This window comes from Vidua chalybeata, chromosome 2, assembly GCF_026979565.1.
Source record: "Vidua chalybeata isolate OUT-0048 chromosome 2, bVidCha1 merged haplotype, whole genome shotgun sequence".
NCBI classification, from domain to species: domain Eukaryota; kingdom Metazoa; phylum Chordata; class Aves; order Passeriformes; family Viduidae; genus Vidua; species Vidua chalybeata.
Genome location: NC_071531.1, coordinates 86,544,658 through 86,564,340, shown reverse-complemented (window position 1 = coordinate 86,564,340; position 19,683 = coordinate 86,544,658). Strand labels below are relative to the sequence as shown.

The window sequence follows — 19,683 nt, the reverse complement described above, 5'->3', positions numbered from 1 at the left end:
ATCATATATTAAGAAAAATTCCTTAATCAAAGAGATGGTCGGGCATTGGAATGCACTGCCCAGGGAAAAGGTGGAATCACCCTGGTGACCTTGGAAGTTTGTTCCAAACTTAATGAGTCTATGATTCTAACTGACCCTTTAGTATGTGATCCACTGGTATCAGCTGGTAGGAATCTACTTATTTTATCTCTCTCTTTTCCTTAAAATAAAGGCAAAGCTCATCTAATTACTCTGCCTCAAAAATTGTTTAATCCTTTTGAAAAACCTAGAAAGTTTCCACTAAACTGAGGAGGTGTGTTCCTCCAGCTTTTATCAGAATAGGCAATTATGAAAGAAACATTCTCTATGTTATGTAATGAGACCAAAGGTAAGAAGTGCGCTTGCACACACAGGGTGAGAATAGGAATAAAAATTTTGACAATGCTAGAGCTCACAGACTTTCCTGCTGGTAAGAAGTCCCTTCCATGACAGGTGAATTCACTGGAGGCTTCAACCTTCAAAAAACTATGGACCTTTCCAGCTGCCTGTTTGCATCACTGGCTTCTTTGCAGCTGCATCTCTTTGTTTTCCCATTGGTCCCTCTTACATAGCAGCAGTGGTTAATAATGGACTGGGATTTCTTGAGCTTGATGTGACACAACAGAAAATTTTATTCTTAGGTAATGCATAACTAATTGATGAGCAGGTCCATGTCCCTCTTTCAAAGCAGGCCAGAAGCATGTCCAGTTAATTAAATTATGTCTACAAAATCAGACTCCATTGGGAGTCCTATAAAATCTGAAGACACGGAAGGACATCAAATGCTGACATGTTTGTTTTTTAACTTGCAAACTCGCTTGAATCATACTGTCCAGAAGCTGCCTAGTACTGACACAACAAATGAAACAAATAAACAGTCTGGTTATCCATCAAAAATCTCTGCTTAAAGATATTTCTGGTGTTGCTTAACCACCCTCTCCCCCCACCCCAAAATAGTGCTTTTGTACATCCTGTTTTAATATAAAGAATAACTTTTGGACAACTTGGAGTTTTGTGGGAAAAAAAAATAGGAAATACTAAGAGTGTTTCCTATTTTACTTCTCTAGATCAAATTTTCATAGTGCTTCGCAGGAATTTTGAGAAGAGTTGAACCTGTCTTGCAAATGTGCATAAAGGAAAAACAAAGATGAAAATAACCCCATGATTAGGTGTTACTCTCCATGTCCAGATAAAAGTAGAAAACTCATATCTGTAGTCAAACAAACCATCAGCTTTTTCCCGTTGAGGATTTTTTTCCCTTTTTGAAAAATAAGAATGCATACTATTCAAGGAAAATGACACAATAAATTGGTTCTACATATGCTGAAGGTATTCAGTTAAAATCTATGCCACTGCAAGGAAAGCAAATAGAAGCATCTGTATTACATTAATGTTAGTAATCTCTTCAGTAAGATATAGCTTCTGTTCCATAGATAATGCATAGTACCCTGGACTAAAGATCAAAGAATGCCTTCTGGTTTATGCCAGTGGAAATATTCTTTTGGCATTAAGCACACTGCACCTAGAAAGTAAGACCCTTAAATATAAAATATAAACATAAAATCTTTTAGTTACTTTATGTTTTGATATGTGTTAAGAATTTCTTCTAAGTGTGATTGGTGCAAGATGTTTTGAAGACAAATTTTGAAAAGCTTCAGGAAGGAAATGTTGCTTTTGTCTATACACTGGTCCTATAGCTAGCCTAAAAACAACTTGCCTTACTTTTACAAGATATTTTAAAGATTATGAATATGGAATTTTAAACAAGAAAAATATGCATCTCTGTATCTCTCTCTCTCTCATCTATTATCTATCTCTTTATAGATCAGTATGCAAAGAAATTATGCTATTTAAACATAAAATTACATATTGAGATATATCTCTTTACATCTCATTTACAACTTTATATATATACAAATTTATATCCATATAGATATAGATATTTATACATATAAAAAGTTTAAACTTTCTCCACGTCTGCAACAGTCTTATGTATATGACTATAATACAAGATACAAAATTTCTGAACAAATTTCTTAGGCTACGGAAAAATTGGCACCTTTCCTTCTCTCCACCCACCAAAATCCCCCCACTTGTCTTAGGCAAAATAATTAAAATAAGGAAGACAAAATTATGTCTAGCTTGATATCTATAAAGCATATAATATAAAAATATGTTAATATAATACGAATATCACTCAATATATATGACAGAACTTAATGTTGCTCATACTTCCTTTACCAAATTTCTCTCCATAATCCCTTGGCCTGCACACCAGGATTTCTTTTTCCCCATTGGGGCCAAATGACAACTATGCCTTTATTTGCTATTACCTTCTTTGCCTTTATTTACTATTACTTTCTTTGCAGATTTGTCAGATTTCCTGCCCTTTCATGTTTTGATGAATAAGAGGCCAGTGGCTCAGTAAGGCTTATTTCATTATCTGTAGCAACACTGAGGTGCAAGAGTAGTGCCCCAGTCAGCTTCAGGGCAAAAATATCCCAATGTACATTCTTTAGGTCCTGAAGTACTCTCAGATCTCATTCCCAACAAACTGAGGTGTGACCTTTTCAGGTACGTGTCGGTTGGGCTGAGGACTGTAAGCTGAAAAATGGTAAAGATATAGGAGAAATGCTATTGAAATATTTAATCAAATCCTCCACCCAGAAACATGATGCAGCACTGACTTCCATGTTGTTGCCCAGGGTTGACCATGATAGGAATTTTTAGAGTTGCTGTTCAGTGTGCAGCCTGGTTAGAGTATCTGGATTACAAGACTTCAGTCATCAGATTTCAAGAGAACAATCCTCCTGAGGAAAGAAAATGTATTTCTTTATATTTTCATGTATGTGTAAAATGTATTTGCAGTGTAGCCTAAGGTGTTCCACGCTGAAAAATAAGTATTGTAACAAGTAATTTGCTATAATAAAAGCAATACTCCATAGCTGCAGAGAACATTCTTTGTGAGACTAAATTCTAGTGAAGCTTTTTTCTGTAGCAGCACTAATCATTTTAGGAGTCACTGTGACAACATTTTTCTCTTGTTGGTGATTCACAACTTCATTCTGCTGAAATCTCTCTGAGGTTTGACCAGTCCAGTGGAGTCTATCTCCAATTCTCCATTCTGTGTTTGTTCCTTTGGCTATCCAAGTCCTGACTTTGCCTTCCAGTATTCTGGTGATATCTATACCATATACTCCAAACTTATTCATAGGGATTTAAGTTACCTCTAACTAATGCAGTTCAAGTATGGGAAGCAGTTAAACCTCAATACAAATAATGCTATCTGGGCTACTTGGAAGTCATAAAAAGCTCAATTATCCTATAACATGTCAAATGAAAGCATATTTTCCTTGTCAAGGATTGGATGTGCTGTGTATGTTGTACTTAAAGTACTGGAAGCATCTGTGTGGTCAAAGTGTAAATTATTTTAAATCTATGGGATTTCCTCTTTTGCAGATCTGCCTCGGGGTGTCTTGATATCTGGGCAGCACAGAGAAAAGAATGACAGGCACAAGCCTCATAACAATTTTTGGCTGTGGGAACTGCCACGCCAACAAAACCCAAACAGCTGATTTTTCACAAGGACCTGGTTATAATGCAGAACATCAGTATGTTTATAGTTTTGCAGAGGCCAGAGTGGAGAGTCATGTGCCTGATTAATCATCTTTAATTACCAGCTCTTATTAGGCTCGTATCCATTTGGACACCATGCTGTAATGCAGCAGAGAGATCGCCACCCACTGTGTGAGCAGAAGTGGCAGACAGGCGCATGCGGCTCCTGTGACTCCTTTTTTGTCTGGAAAATGCAGTTGAAAACTGTACTGTTATCCACAAAACATAAAACACTTAATGTGCTTTCATCTTGGTTTATATAAGCTGCATTTCAACACAGATATTTCAGGCTACCTGAAATACAGTGCTTTATGTGGAACATAGCCCTGTATTTCAGGAAGAATTTTTGGACAAACATGATTTATTTGCAGGCTATAACTATAAGTACATTGGCAAGAATGTTTTGATTAAAATCTTTTAAATTACATACATAAAAATCATGTGTCAGGACATATGTTACTATCCTGATATAAGTTAATTTGGTAATAAGAATTTGCCTACCTTAATAAGCTTACATGCTTGGAAGATGGAAAACTTTTAAGGTATTTTTCCTATGGTTCTCAATATATATCTTTCCACTTTTAACAGACTTTGAACACTGTCTCTCAATAGTGCTAGACCTAAAGTCTTGCCTCAAGATAGCTATGGTATTAATATACACAATGTGTAAACCAGCTTGCCTATCTTTCCTTCTACTTGCAAGGTTGTATTCTGTTTTTACAGTACAGACCGTCAGAAAAAGATTTCCACTAGTGCTTAACACAACACAGCAGGGATAAGAATCATACCTTCAGAAATTTCATGGAATCATAAAATAATAGACCAGTTTGGTTTGGAAGGGAACTTTAAGGGACATCTAGCCCAACAGCCCCTGCAATGTGTAAGGACATATTTAACAAGATCAGGTTGCTTAGGGCCCTGTTCAACATGGCCCCGAATGCTTCCAGGGATGAGGCACCCACAGCCTCTCTGGGTAACCTGTTCCAGTTTCATCCTTTTTGCAATTATTGCAATTAAATCTGCTTAGCAAACTTCCATAAAAATAAAATTATCTACTTGCAAATTCTAACACTGCTAAAAGAACTAATTGTAAAATGTAAAAGAAAAAATATTGAGAACTGAACATCTGCTGTGTTTGTGCCTCTAAAATCTCTACTTGGCATATTCATTTGCAGACTTATATTTTCAGGATTTGTTTAGGAAGATGCTGGAAACATGCCACTACCTCTCATGCCATAAAAATTATACAGATGAGCAAAATGAATTAATTATTAAATTATATGTGAACTTCCCAGTAAATGTGGGACATTCAGAAGTTCCTGCCTCAGAACAGAGAGCTGAGAGTTCCCTTTTTTCTTTTTGTTACCGTTCAGTCTTACTATCCATTTAAAAAAATTGTCCTCTCTCCAGCACTGAATGTAATTAAGAACCTTTTGAAAATAATGACTTAATGATCTGCCTTTTTTTTCCCACATTGTAGCTAAGCAAACAGAGCAACCGACTCAGTCACAAAAAGTTCAGACTATTATTTTATATGGCCACATCATTGCAGCTGACAGTGCTTCACCTGGCTGATATGTGTTAAGGTAACAGCATAAATTAAGCACAAATCCATTACAAAGTGGGCTTTCCCCTCCACCCCCCGCTGGTTAACTCACAAAAATGGCTTGAAGAAAGAAGACATTTTTCAAGACAGTTCTGTCTTCACCAGATTAAATTCTGATCCTGAATTGTGAAAAGTCCAACACTATACACCCTTTCCAGAGGTCACAATAGCTTTATGCTTCCATTTTCTCATAAAACCCTTTTAAGACTTACAACCTTCCATCCAGTCTTTGGTCATGTGTATTCATCTGGGGCTTTTACCCCCGAATAGGAATGTTTTTGGATAAGTTCTTAGCTCTGCTTTGGTCTCTTTACCGCCTTATATTAAAAAAAAAAAAAAAAAAAAAAAAAAAAAGAAAAAAAGAAGTTTGAAAAGGGTTGAACCATTTTGAGCCTAACTAGCTTTGACTTACCATAGGTCTCTTATCCCAAGCAACAAGTGATAGGAGAGGAAATTGCCTCATGTTGTGCCAGGGAATGTTTAGATTGGGTATTAGGAAAAATTCCTTCAATGAAGCAGTGATCAGGCATTGGAGCAGGCTGCACAGGGAGGTGATGGATTCACCATCAATGGAGGTATTTAAAAGGCATGTGGATATGGCACTTAGGGACTTGTTTTAGTGTCAGACTTGGCAGTGCTGGATTAATAGTTGGACTTGATCTTAAAGATGCTTTCAAACCTAAATGATTCTATGGTTCTATGACTGAAACAACTCTAGCTCAGGAATGCAGTTTTGTACCAAATTATGTGACCTCCTGGGCAGAAGAATTGCATAGAGGTTCTCTGCAGGTTTGCCTGTTGGACTGCTGTGTCTGCACTATCATTACATATGGTCTGAGCTCAAATCCAGATTACTGATGGTTCTACTCTGATGTCTGTCAGGAAAGTTGTCTCAGCAGAGAAAAAGTCCAGCTGCACCCTATTCTGTCTGACAGGCATGTGTGCAGCAGGGGCAGGTCCCCTTCAAACAGGCTTCAGCTCACTGCCTTCAATTTGCTGTTACAGTGGTGGTCTGGGACTAACTCTGTTACTTGAACTGTGGGAGGAGGAACCAGATGGTTTTGGGATGCTTCAAGAGCACAGGTGAATACAGTGCTAGCTCATAGGGGAAAAGACCATTCTGGAGCACAGAAAAATCTGTTTCTGAATGAACGGAGGTGGAGGCAAAGTGTCTATACAACAGATTTTTCTTTGCCCACCAGAACATCACTTCATCTTTCTTTGTATAGTGAAATGCATTTAACTGCTCACAGTGAACAGACGGGACTGATTTATGTTTTCGGAAGAATTTCATGAAAGCTGCCAGTTCTTTCATTTTACCCATTTTTCAACACCTTCTGACTGTAAAATTGGCTGAGTTGTGCTGACTTCTAAATGATGATGCCAAAGCTGTTCCCAAAAACCAGTCAGGATTTCTTCAATCTTCTTTCAGAGAGGGATAAGCTTGGAAGGGAGTAGGCAATCTTAGAAATGCATTGTGGCCAGGTGGGGAAAAAAAGGAGGAGAAAGGGATAGGTGTTCATAATATGGTTCTCAGCTTTCTGCTGAGGAGATTCATCATCAAGACCAGGAGTAGTACAGTCAGGATATGCCCCTCATTCCAGATTATTCTCAGAAATTTCTTCCTTTCTGTATATTGATTTTCTGTATATTGACTCTTCAGTGCTGCTCCTCAGCCTGCCTTCTGCTTCTTCCAAGCAATTTCTAGATCTGGAGCATCAACTTCCCAGCAGCAGATATCTGAGAAGCACAATAGGAAGAAATTACCTGTTTGGGTCCTTATACCTGGTAGGAATAATTACTTTTGGCACAGACTCTCCCTTCATGCCTCCATAGACATCCCTGCTCTTTTTGTAGCTGTTTCTCTCCCAGTGCTTTCTCCTGGTCTGTATTTCACACATGTCTTCAAAGCCTGACCAAAACCCAAGGCTGACAACAAGACAATGACTTATACAAACACAGCTGAAACATGAACTGGTTTGTTTCAGTTTCTGTTTGGAAAAGCTGGTCACCTCAGGAATGAAGCCCATGTAAGGGGACTGGGGGATGATATTCATTGTAATAATGTCAAGGTCTACTAAAAACACTGCAGGAGGCACACTAAGGAGACTTTAATAGAGACACTAGTGAAATAGAGATTTCATGACCCAAGGATCCAGAGGAACAGAAGAACTGGAACATTGTACTCTTTATGCCTCCTGTGAAGGAGAGAATAGTTTTGGCGGTAACTTTTAAAACTGACACAAATTACAACTTTTATAAGAAATAAGAAAGTTTCTAAATTCTCTAATTCCTAAGGCTGGATGATCCAGACCCAGGAGCTGTGATGCCAGTTATGTGAGTTACACAGTCAGTATGATTATATGTGAGATCTAAACAAACTGTGCATAGTTATTTCAGAAATTTTTAGATGACCATTGAAATTTTCCATTACACCAAAAAATTGTCTAATTCATTAGCATAAAATAGATTAATATCTGAAATGCAAAGCCATCAAATATTGGATAAAAAACTTCATTTCATTTACCTTGCAGCTTAAGTGCCAGACTAAAATCATTAGCTTCATTCATGCCAGTGAGTTTTCAAAGAGAAATTATGGCCTTTATTCAACTGTGCATGTCACACTGCTTTAAAGAAAGGATTCAGTAACACTAAAAGTAATGAGCAGGTTTAGAAGTGAACAACTAAGGTAACATGCATCCAGAAAAGATTGCAAAAATGTTGCTCTGTGAGTGCATTCAGACAGAGCACTAACACTAAGACAAAAAACTAATGCTTGTCTTCCAAAGCACATGGTGATGAGGTGGGTGAGTGGAAAAAACCATAATTTCATCAAAATTTTATCAAAATTTAACCTATTTGGGATACAGAAAGACAGGGTCGACTGAGGAGGTGTTTAAAAGATAGTTTACTGCAAAATCAGTCTCATGGAAGGGTGAGACTATAAGGTTGTTACATCTAAAACCATCACATCAGAAGCCATACATGAGAAGCCTTGCCTCAGAAGCTGCAATAATTATCATTACAATGTCTTTTATAAATTTGTTATCCAATCAGCTACTTCCACAAAGCTTGCTAGCATCTTCATAACCAATTGTTAATTGCTACCTTTTACATTATTTGCCTTAATGTGTCTTTTTCTATCCAGTCATATAACTCTACAAAAACTTATTGCTGTATCTTCTACTTTTTATCAATTCCACAAGAAGTTCTATTGTTAAACCTTAAAATCTTCTACTATCTTGTTTAACATATTTATTTACTTACATGGTTATATTTCTACTTGCTTAAAACATATTTCTGCTTAAACTACAAATCTTTATTCTTATTTTATATCTGTTTCACTATTCTATTCTAAATTATCAAGCCTTCTCCAAGCTCTTAGGGTCAAACACTGTATCCATCTCTGAGCTTGTATACTCAAGGCTTTGGGAGATCTGTGCTTTCATTTCCCATAATCTCCACTGCTTGTTTTCTTGGCCTGCTACTGATTTTTACAAGACGTACTTTCTTGGCATTTCTGCAATTGCTTACTCATTTTCTTTGAATGACATTGCTGCGTGTCTTCTCTCAGAGCAGCTAGGTAGCCACTAGGAAAAAAAAAAAAAAAGAGAGAAGAAAATGAAGAAAGGATCATTCTAATGTATCTAAGTATACAGATATAACACCTGCAAAACAATATTCCTTATGTTTTTCCTTTGCTCAGCTGCCAGCCCACTGCATTTTGCAGTGTGTATATTGTAGTGAATCATAGAAAGTCTTATAAAACTGACTTTCTCTGCAACATTTTACACTTATTTTTGCCAGCTTCTTAAAAATTGGAGGAATAGAGCAGCCCAAAAAAACCTGCATGTCTTCAAACACACACATTCTCAAATGTGTATGCTACCTTTGCTTGCAATATTTGCCAGGGCTGGAAATGTAGAAAAGCATCCTCTATGTAGATAGCATTTTATTGCTCCTTCAAACTCCTGAAGGAGTTTGGGTTGATTTCAGAGAGTTTAAATGGATATATTTCAAACATTAACCATTTATGTTCTTTGCATTATGACTTCTCTTGGTAAGAAAGGATGGATTCCATTCTAGATTTAAGGCAAAAATTTACAATATGTACAATACTTCCAATTGTATTTATTATTGCCTAATTTATTTTATAGATATGAAATTAGTGGATGTACCTGCTGTTCTCTGTGTCAATAAAATACAGCTTTAAATTCAACCAGTCAGACCTTACTATAAACAAGAGTCATGTTAACAGTTCATTTTCATTTGAATTCCTTTAGAATAAAGTGCATCGTTTAAGATTATAACACCTACTTCTTGAGAAAGAAAGAAAGAAAGAAAGAAAGAAAGAAAGAGTAGTATATTCCCATGATAAAAAGGAACTCACTATTTTAAACAAAAATTTCACCGCATGAGTCAATGTAATTGAAGTTCAGTGTGCTTTAAGCTATAAATGCTTGAAAGGTGCTTTTAATATGCAAAGGAAGACTAACCTAAAAAAAAAAATAGGGCAGACAATTATAATGGGACCTATAAGACTACTAATAATTTGAAAAGAAACAAATTTTACATGAATAGTCAGAAAAAATCTCTGTATATCTTACTTGTGATCAGTAACTTTCTTTACTTTCTTCAATTCCTCATAATGAAATATCAGGAGTTGTGATGCAATCCCTTCATCATACACGGTCTTAAAACTTGCTAAAGACTGGTGACAGACTCAAACAGATGCATAAGACTTATGAGGGCACATTTTCATGAGACTGAACGTTTAACATTATTTTTGATGTTTGTGTTACTGATTGATCCAGCCATATAAATTAAATTATTTAAAATGTATATTTTTCATAATATGAGACACTAATCATAAATACTCATATCCAAATCCACCCCCAGAAATGCACTTTTCACAAATGTCCAAGGACAGCAACTCAACATTGCAAAACATCTTTTCTGCCTTTTCTTCCCTCTCTTCTCTCAAAGGGCTCAAAACAATCCAAAATCCTCTTGCAACCTTTGACTGTGAGATTTTTTGGTTGGTTTTGTCCTTATGTTTTTCCTATGTACAAGTCCTAACAAGACACGGTCCCACTTAATTCCATTACAGTGGCTAATTAGGACAACAGTCAATAAAAGCCCAGAATCCTTCTAATATACTGCCCTTGAAATGAGAGGCAACAACCTCTCATTGAGGTTCCAAACAGGAACTATACTAATGCGCTTAGAGATGGAAAATCAGTCCTGGGTTTAAATCCTTCTTGTATTAAAGAAAATAACTGATATATGTTTGCTCCACCTTTTTGAGAGTATACGATTACAGACAATAATGTATCACACACAGGAAAGAGGGAGAGATAAACACCTCCCTCTGATTACCAGGAAACTGATTACCAGTTCTCAAATAAATTTAATTCTCAATAAGTATAATGAGATACAGATTCACAGATCTATAGCTGACTCCTCTAACATTAGGTTGACAGATACATGCCCAACCTGCTTGCACTCTGAGAAGACCACAGATCCTACAAAAGATCCTACACTTAACCCATCTTGCTGCCATGCTAATTGTGAATACACCTTATTATCAGCTTGAAGTGGAAAGCTGAGCCTGTGCCTGCATGTGAGCAATAAGGTGGGGTTGAACAGGACCAGACAGTGTCATTGCTCAATGGATGAAGTGTGAAGGCACGCAGCTCAACCTGTGCTGCTGTGTCCTGAGTCAAGGACATATACCTCAGGAAGATAAAGTCAAGTGAAATGAAGTGAATGACTGCTTCCAGAATGATGAGGAATTGAAAAATCTCTGCCCCAGCAGATATGTTCAAGCAGGAGTAAATACCCGCTGTGGATTTTTGTGATAAGGGCTTTTTGTAAATGACTTTGCTCCTGGTTTGCACAGAGCTATAATGGAGTGCTTTTAGAAGCCAAAGAATGTATCTGCTATAATACCCAAGTCAATTACAGCTCTAACTCACTTCAGAGAACTGACAGCAGATGGTGTGGGCTCAGGTACCTCTGTCTGAATACCGCTGTTTTTGGCATCATGACTGCTAGACATGAAATAAAGTAAACCTTAATCATGTTAAGTCAACAAGTTGATTGTAAGTAATGGAGGGCACAGAGCAAGGCAATCTGGCCAGTAATCATTAATGTTAAACTCAGCCTCCATAATCAGGCTCATACACAATAAAATATCACAAGATATTCCAGTGAGGGGCAGATCCAAAGACTACCTTCACCTATAAAATGCAAATATTTTGAAGAACAAAGTCATGCAGCTGCTAAGTTTGCTGAAGAATGATCAGCATGTACCCTTCCATTGACTGTGGGAGGCACAGTGGAGGCTGACAAGGCATGGTATATTTGAATCTCACTCCCATGTCTTCAGTACTTCCTAGTGCTAAACAACCTTTTATACATAACACTTACTGAGAAGATTTAGGCTTCATAGATATTTTCTTTATCTCTGATACTGAAGAAACATTTACTTCTTGATCCATATTGTTTTGTTGATACTACTGACATAGGATCATTCTTTCTTAAAGAAGAATGACTATTTTTAAAAGAGAACTGAATAGCTACCAAAGAAGTTTATTTTCTCTCTATGTAAAAGACAAGTGTTTTACTTCTAGAAATGAGCAAAGTGTGTAAGTTCAAGTAGAACTTGGTTCCTCTCTTTGACATAGTCAAAAATGTCTACCTCTTGCATTGGTTTGCTCAGCATCTTTATGTTGAGCAAAATTAAGATCCCTGTTTTGTTCTTTGTCTCTCTTTGTTGCATATACACACAGACTAAATTAAGAGATACAAATTATTCAGGTATATACAACATACATATTTTAAAAGCTTCTGTTTCAATTGTTGCTACATGGAACAGCAGCAAATTTTAAAGTGTATTTATGCATAATTACTTGCTTTGTGAGTCAATAGAGCTCCAGTGGCATTTAGGATAAAATCAGAAATGTTAGGATTTTTGTGGACCAAAGCATATATTTTAGTTTTAATGGTACTCTTTTTATTTCAGCTATACTCTTATTTTAATATTAATTTTTAACTTACATGGCTTTAGTTATGGGAAGGGCCTTATCAGAAAATGGAAGCATACAAAAGAAAAAACCTGGACAACACACAGTTAAAATTTTTAAATTTTGCACTTATTGAAAAATCAATACAAGACTTTATTATTGTATTGCTTTCTGCAAGCACTAGTCTTCAAGCCTAGGCACATCTCCTTCATGGCAAAAACTGTAAAGTAATTTTACCACAAAAGATACTGTAGGATGGTGTTGCAGTAACTAAGGAACCAATTTTAGTAACACAAAATCAAATGTTGGAGGAAAAACAGAACTGAAATATGAAAATCATTTTTAGGCCTGGTAATTTCTATCAAAGTTTGCTGCAATTTAAAAAGAAATCTCATTGATGATGATGATGACAGTGATGATGATAATTACACTTTAATATGAACTGATAAGGATCTGAGCTTCTATTGCATGAGTTCAATTACTGGTATGATGAAGTCTTTGTTCAACTACGAAATGTGGACACATTATAAAATAAAATATCAGTATAATCTCATCCAAACTTCATTTTTAAGTCCATATAATACACTCCTGTGACATTTATCTTAAATGACAGAATAATTTATCCTTTTTTAAACATTCAGAATATGAGTAGCCAAAGATTAATCCTGTGCATTGGTTGGTTTTCATTCAAATCCCTATTTTCCAGTATATAGGTCTTTTAGTAGAATGATTGTGATATACTTGTGAGACAGTTGTGATATTCTCAAAAACAATTGCCACTAATCTATTTTACATAGCATTCCTATCATTGTATCTGAATGCTTCTCTGTCTTCAGCATATAGTAGAACAACAAAAATGAAAAAAAAGTTTTAAAAGAGGCCTTAAGAAGTTGCTTAAAGTATTCTATTACAAAGACTGATATTTCTGACATTTGTTTTAAAAGTTTCTGATGGATCTTCCTTATCCTTCCTATGCAATTGATTCAACCATTTAACTGCATTTAGACTTAAAAGCGATTTCTTACTTCCTAACCAAAAAAATGCTTCATGTCAATATAAATTTACTTTTTCATGTCTTGTCTCTTGTGATTATAGAAAAAAACATTTGTTCCTCTTTGTGCCAACCATTGATGTAGTTGAAGCACCATGAAGTTCAACACAGGGAGATGCCAAGTCCTGCCATTAGGGAGGAATAAGCCCAGGCTCCAGGACAGGCTAGGGGCATCTGGCTAGAAATCAACTCTGCCGTGAAGGACTCAGGGGTCATGGTGGTCATAGTTAAAGGTTATTTTTTCCTTAGACTGATTCAGTTTGTTCATGCTGTACATAGACCATGTTCTGAATCCTGTGATCAGACTTATCTCTCTTCTCTGGATCATACTGGAGGGCAATATCTTGAATTAAATATAGCTGAGGTCTGCCTCCAGACAGAATGAATGACTTCATGCATCTGACATGATATAAACCTCAATAGCAGTTTTTTTATTTTCTTTTTTACTTAAGTATGGTGCTACAGCTACTAATCCACAGACATTGTTTCCTCCTGAGCCTTTACCATATAAGACGTGCAAAGGAGTTGAAGAATTGTGAGTACAGGGGAAGAGAAGTCAAGAGGATCCCCTCACTCTGTGTACTGGTGAAAAAAGATCTCCACTAAGGGCAAGGGTTACCATTGATTCTACAAATTTGAGTGCCTTTCTTCTGCTCACACAACCACAACTGAACCACAGAGTTTCATTCCTTTTGCTCATTCTCCCTGACATTCCTTGTTTCCCTGTTTCAGGAGTTACCTATGAAATGCTGAGAGTGATACACATTGGTCTCCTAGGTTAAAAGTGGCAAATAAAGCACTCTGTCACATTCAGAAAAAGTTCTCCTACTGCTTGTAAAAAGGTTTAGTTCCTATTACACTATCACCAGCATAATATGTATAATACTAGCCCCAGATATTTGTAATTCAGGGAATCCCTGAGCTGGACATGTTTTCCATGTGTATAGGAAACTTCAAAAGGTTAATATTTCATTAATTTGTCCGAACACTTCCTGAGCACAGGTATACTCTTAGCAGGAGTAATACCTGGTGACAAGGCATTCACCATATGTACTATATGTACATTACAATTCTTGTATTTTTTTTTTTTTAATTGGATGTGATGCGCTCATGTGCTGGAAGAGAGACTGAGAATCCAGTTTGTAATAATCTTCTCCATAGCACTACCTTTGTGGCTTTGCTGGAAGAGGATCAAGCTGCTGCTAAGTCAAGGTCAAGAGTGACCTTTCAAGAAAAAGGAAAACAAACAGGTGTAAAATAACATAGAGCTTCCTAGAAGCCATCCACTGTGGATAAAATCACTAAAATTCTACAGTCCTAAAGGAAAAAATAGGACAGATAAAGCCATTGCTACAAGGCAATGTTCAATAGATGAAATAAATGAAGTGCCGTCTACAAATAGGGTTAGAAAGAAATTCAAGGGTTAATACACAACTTTCTGCATGCAAGCTGGAAGCCTAAATAGAATAATGGGAGCATTGCTCTGGATGGAATAAAAATATACGGGAAACTTGGAGGAAAACAAATAGTAGGACACACTGTTACCAGAATACAACATATGTAAGGAACTTAACTCTATCTGGGAAGTATAAACTTTTTAAAATGCCAACCCTTATGTTTTTGGCTGTTTCCAGAAACAAAGAATATTTCATTTCACATTAATTTTTTTCCCCATATAGTGCAATAAATGCCAAACTCTGTTATAGTGGGATGGGACCATGTCTTGAATTTTTAACACAGGATATAATAGCAAAAGTGATAGAAGAATGTGACTCCAAAATGATTACTTGTTCAGAAGAACATATTTCTCATTGTAAATATGTTGGCTCCTATTTCCTTTAAATGGGACACAGCTGCTAGTCAAACCTTTTTTAGGAGCATAGAAAATGATAGAAAACAAATAATTACTGCTTGAAGGAGACTACTTTTCTACCTAGACCTAGAGGGCATGACTACAATTTCAGGCCTTCACCAACTAAATTCAATTTGACTGAAGGGTGTTTCAGACCTGAAACTCCCTCAGATACTCTGACTATATAGCATATACACAGCATATAGGGAGATTTTCTTAACTGATCCTGGATGAAAGATAACTTTGAAAAAGAAGAGAAAATAGAAGTGTCAAACAGTCATTTGAAAGAGACTCCAGAGGAGGACTTTAATCTCAGGGAAAAATAATTGGAGGGAATTAATTGATTCACAAATTGGTCAAAATAATGACACAGCCAGAAGGATTGTGGAGATCTCATGAAATACATGTATGGACCCTAGTAGCAGAGATGCCTTGCTGAACTACTCTTAATGAATAAGGAGTAATAAACCAAAGGATGTTTATCAGCTTTGATCTGAGATATTAACTTGTTCTATACTTTTTCTTTTAGAAATAGATGGTTACAAAAGGCCTTTAAAACATTTTTGCAGTTGCAGTGGTTATTATGCTGGTGTATCTAAACATAGAAGTGAGAAGTCCATTTTTTCTACACAGGGAAAGAAGAATCTATAAAAGAATGAATTGATGACCAAATGACCATTTGGCTGAAAAAGTAACATTCACAGGATATGTTCCAAATCTCCTGTTTTAATAAAAATATTGTATCACGAATTAGAAATAATGTTATTAAATGAATGGTCTGTTAAATATTTCTGTGTGCAAATATGGGGAAGAGAGAGTTCTTTGCTGAACAAGCCTTACATTCAGGGAAAGGAAGGAGAAATTTATAACACTGACCTTGCTCTGCCTGCATTTTTTATAGATAAAGGAAAAGATATTACTTAAGATGCTAACACAATCTTTAGAAAGGTAATATATAATAAAAAAAAGTAAAGAAAGTTATGTTCAGCTGAGGAGAGATGTGTGAACCAATAGTCAGTGGATAAAGAGGAACAAAGTGTTGGATATTGAGGAGACAACAGTTACCAGTTCCATCAAGAAATGCTTTTGCCTAAATTTTTGACCTTTATTTATCATTGTTAAATTATTTTTCTTTTAGCAGTTCAGTCATTTGCTATTTTAAAGTTAAATTTGAAGAATAAAGACAAGAGAGGGGGAAAAAATCACAGCATGAGCTCTTTCTTTTGCTGTTCTCATTTTATCTTTTTCTCCATGTATTTTGTGGATTTGTTTTTGTATTACTGAAACAGGTCTGAATTCTAATGATAAAACACTTGGCTCAAACCCCACATGACCAATAATAGGCTTAGTTACTCAGTATTTGTCCAGAATCTTGGAGAATTTCAAACCTTAACATATTTGGAAGCAGTGCATATCTTATCCATGGTTTAAAAGAATAAAGAAGAAAGTGTATGCCAGAACATGGAAGTTGTAACTTGATTTCAAAATGCTTAAAGCAGGAGAGATTGTTTTTTTTGGTGGTTTTTTTTTTTTTGGTTTTGTGGTTTTTTTTTTTTTTTTTTTTTTTTTGTTGTTGCTGTTGTTTTTTTTTTTTTTTTTTTTTTTTTTTTTTTTTTTTTTTTTTTTTTCCAAAAACCATAATGAAAATAAGCTGGAAAGTAAAAAAAAAGGAAAAAGAAACATTATCAGAAAGAAATCTGTCTGGCTAATACACCAGATGGGTGTGCTGCCATTCAAAGGGACATGAAGAAGCTGGATAAATGGGTGGGCAGGAGCACCATGAAATTCAATACAGGGAGATGTCAAGTCCTGCCATTAGGGAGGAATAATCCCTGGCTCCAGGACAGGCTAGGGGCATCTGGCTAGAAATCAGCTCTGCAGTGACCCAGGGGACATGGTGGACAAGTTGAACATGATCCAGCAATGTGCCCTTGCTGTAAAGAAGGAAAATGGCATCCTACCCCCAGCATATGTTGGTGTCTGGGGCTGTTCCTGTTCATGTGCAGGACTTTCGCACTTCTCCTTGTTAGACATCATGAGGCTCTGTCTGCTCTTTTCTCCAGCCTGACCAGGTCCCTCTGGGAGGCAGCACAACCCTCTGGTGTGTTGTTCCTCCCGGTAACCAAAGCAGGGAGCTACATTCTGACATCATGCCAGACCCTGAATCTCAGGGAGCTGAAGGCACCTGAGGTGACAAGCAGCACTCTGTGCAACACTCCTCCCATGATTAGCTCTGAAGCAGATTATTGTCACACAATATGTCAGACATGCTCTCTGACATGCCAGATTATATGCAGAGGTTAGGTATTTGCCCCTTTAGTGGGGAGAGGTAATATTTACAAAAGCTAGGACGAACTGCATTTGATCTGTAGGAAATTAAGTTCCTTTTGGTCACTGGCAATGACTTTTAAGCCAAAACAGAAAAGAAGCTTCTATGACTGGAGGCAAAATGTGAACCAGTTCAGGTAAATCTCTCCTCCTCCATCTGTTCATTGAGCAGCTTTTTTGAAAATCTCCTTCAGGCCATAAAGCAAAGCATGTGGAATTGAAAAATTCACCTGGAGGCAATCCCCACCTGCCTACAACCAGACCATTACCTGCGATAACCTCCACCTAGTTACAAGGTGGACAGGTAGCCAAGGTGTGGGACTCAGCCACCATCTCTCCCCAGCAATTTAAAGTCAAGTATCCTCAGCAGCATGGTGCTCTTGGTTCTCTGCATAACATATAGAACCTTTCATAACTCTAAGTTACTAAAACAGTGTTGTATAGAAAGCAGTGCAAGGATTACAAACAACAGTGCCAATGCTAATTAGGGTTACCCAAGGTTTTCTCATTCATACAACTAAGGGGACATATGGGAAATGTCATGTTGTCAAAGCAGATTCTTTGCTTCTAAAAGTTGTGTGAAACATCAAAGCCAAGTAAAATAATAGCTGCATGCAACAAATGTGAAGTACAAGACCTTCAGATAGCATATCTTTTCTTCGTGCCTGACAAGGGCTGCAGTAAGAATGCATGCAAAATTAAATCTACTGTGATGTCTATTGTCATGCTGTTAGTCTGACTCTTCTTCTGAGACATTGTTCTAATTTTTGTATGAAAGCATTTAAAATATGATTTTTAAATAAGAGTGTTTTTGTTCAAACAGCACAGAAAACCCTGGAATTGAAAATATTAACTGGAAAAAAATGATGCCTTGTAAAAGCTTGAAACATTGCTCTCCTTATGGATGCAGCTCAACTTTCTTCCTGTAGTCTGCAGGTTTGAATTAGAAGAGAGTAAACAATTGTGATTGTTAATTACTACTTGTACATAAACCTCTCCTAAATGTGATGATTCTGCACAAATAATAGAAGAGGCTTTTCACCTTCTATGTTAGGACTCACCCAAGAAAGAAACATTTTCAGTGTTGCTACAAGTGGTCACGTGTATGTATACTGTAAATATAACACTCACATAATTTCAGTGGCTCCTGGCCTCTCTTAGGAACACTAGAGTAATTTTGAGAAGACAAACAAAAGCTGGTGGGAGAGACCCATAGACTGAGAAGGACATCTGCTCACTAGGAGAATGTGTAACGGGTTTTTACTATTCTAATGAGAGAAGAAGCAAGGCACTGAAAAGTGTGTTAGATTCAAAATCTGAATGAGCTGTTTGAGTTTTAAGTCTTGAATTTCTTTGTGTATTTTTCATTAGCATTGTTGTTGGATTCTCTGTCTGCAGATCCTCAAAGAAAGGAAACACAAGTAGCTGAAATGTAGACAGAGACAGAAGTTTTCTATTTCTGATTCTCTACCTCCAGAACATGGAAAAAACTGACATTTGCAAGGGCAGAGGTTTTCTCTTTGTAATCTGGGTTACCCTATGCCAGGTGACCCATCCCTTTGGGCTGTGCTTTCTGGTTTTCAGACATATTTTTTTCTTCCTTTTGTTTGGTATATGTGTTTTGGTGAGGTTTTTTCCATCTGTTTCCCATTTAAGCTGACAGAACAGAAGCAAAAACACCAGTCAACTTTAACAATGTCTGTGGTTGCACAAAATCATATTTGCTGGCAAACCTAATAGGAAGACAAAGATGGCCTTAAGATGCGTGCGGACCTTCAGAAGTTCAAGCCATATGTGAGATTGTGCCACACAATTAACAGGGAAGCTGAGCTGGTGTGGGAACTTCTGGGTAATCTGAAACTCTGAGTTTGAGGGAGCAAATCAGTAGGCTATGTTAAGGCTGGCAATACCCTGGTGAAGCAGTGGGACCCCTTGGGAGCTCTTGTCACCTTTTGTGAACCACAGTTGGAGCTCTCTTCTTCCCACATCTCTCTAGAATATGTGATGTCTATCCTGCAGCCTTTGGATATTTGAAGGTTTGCTGGCTGGTGTTCAAGATCAGAAAGGCTGGACATTATTATAGGAATACCTACCACTGTAGACCAACAGCTTCTCAGTGATTTTAAGGACTGAAAATAATGCAACTTCAATGTAACATTTAGGACTTCTCACTTATTTTTACATT

The 19,683-nt window shown here is 36.7% G+C and overlaps 1 long non-coding RNA gene across 1 annotated transcript; it reads right to left on the bottom strand.

Annotated features, from left to right (window-relative positions):
- Positions 1 to 6,814: 6,814 nt before the first annotated feature.
- Positions 6,815 to 17,227, bottom strand: LOC128784826 (uncharacterized). Its single transcript, XR_008429637.1, has 3 exons — positions 17,132 to 17,227; positions 8,747 to 8,829; positions 6,815 to 6,979 (listed from the first exon to the last, which is right to left on the bottom strand). It is a non-coding gene; the product is annotated as an uncharacterized LOC128784826 (long non-coding RNA).
- Between the last annotated feature and the right edge of the window lie 2,456 nt (positions 17,228 to 19,683).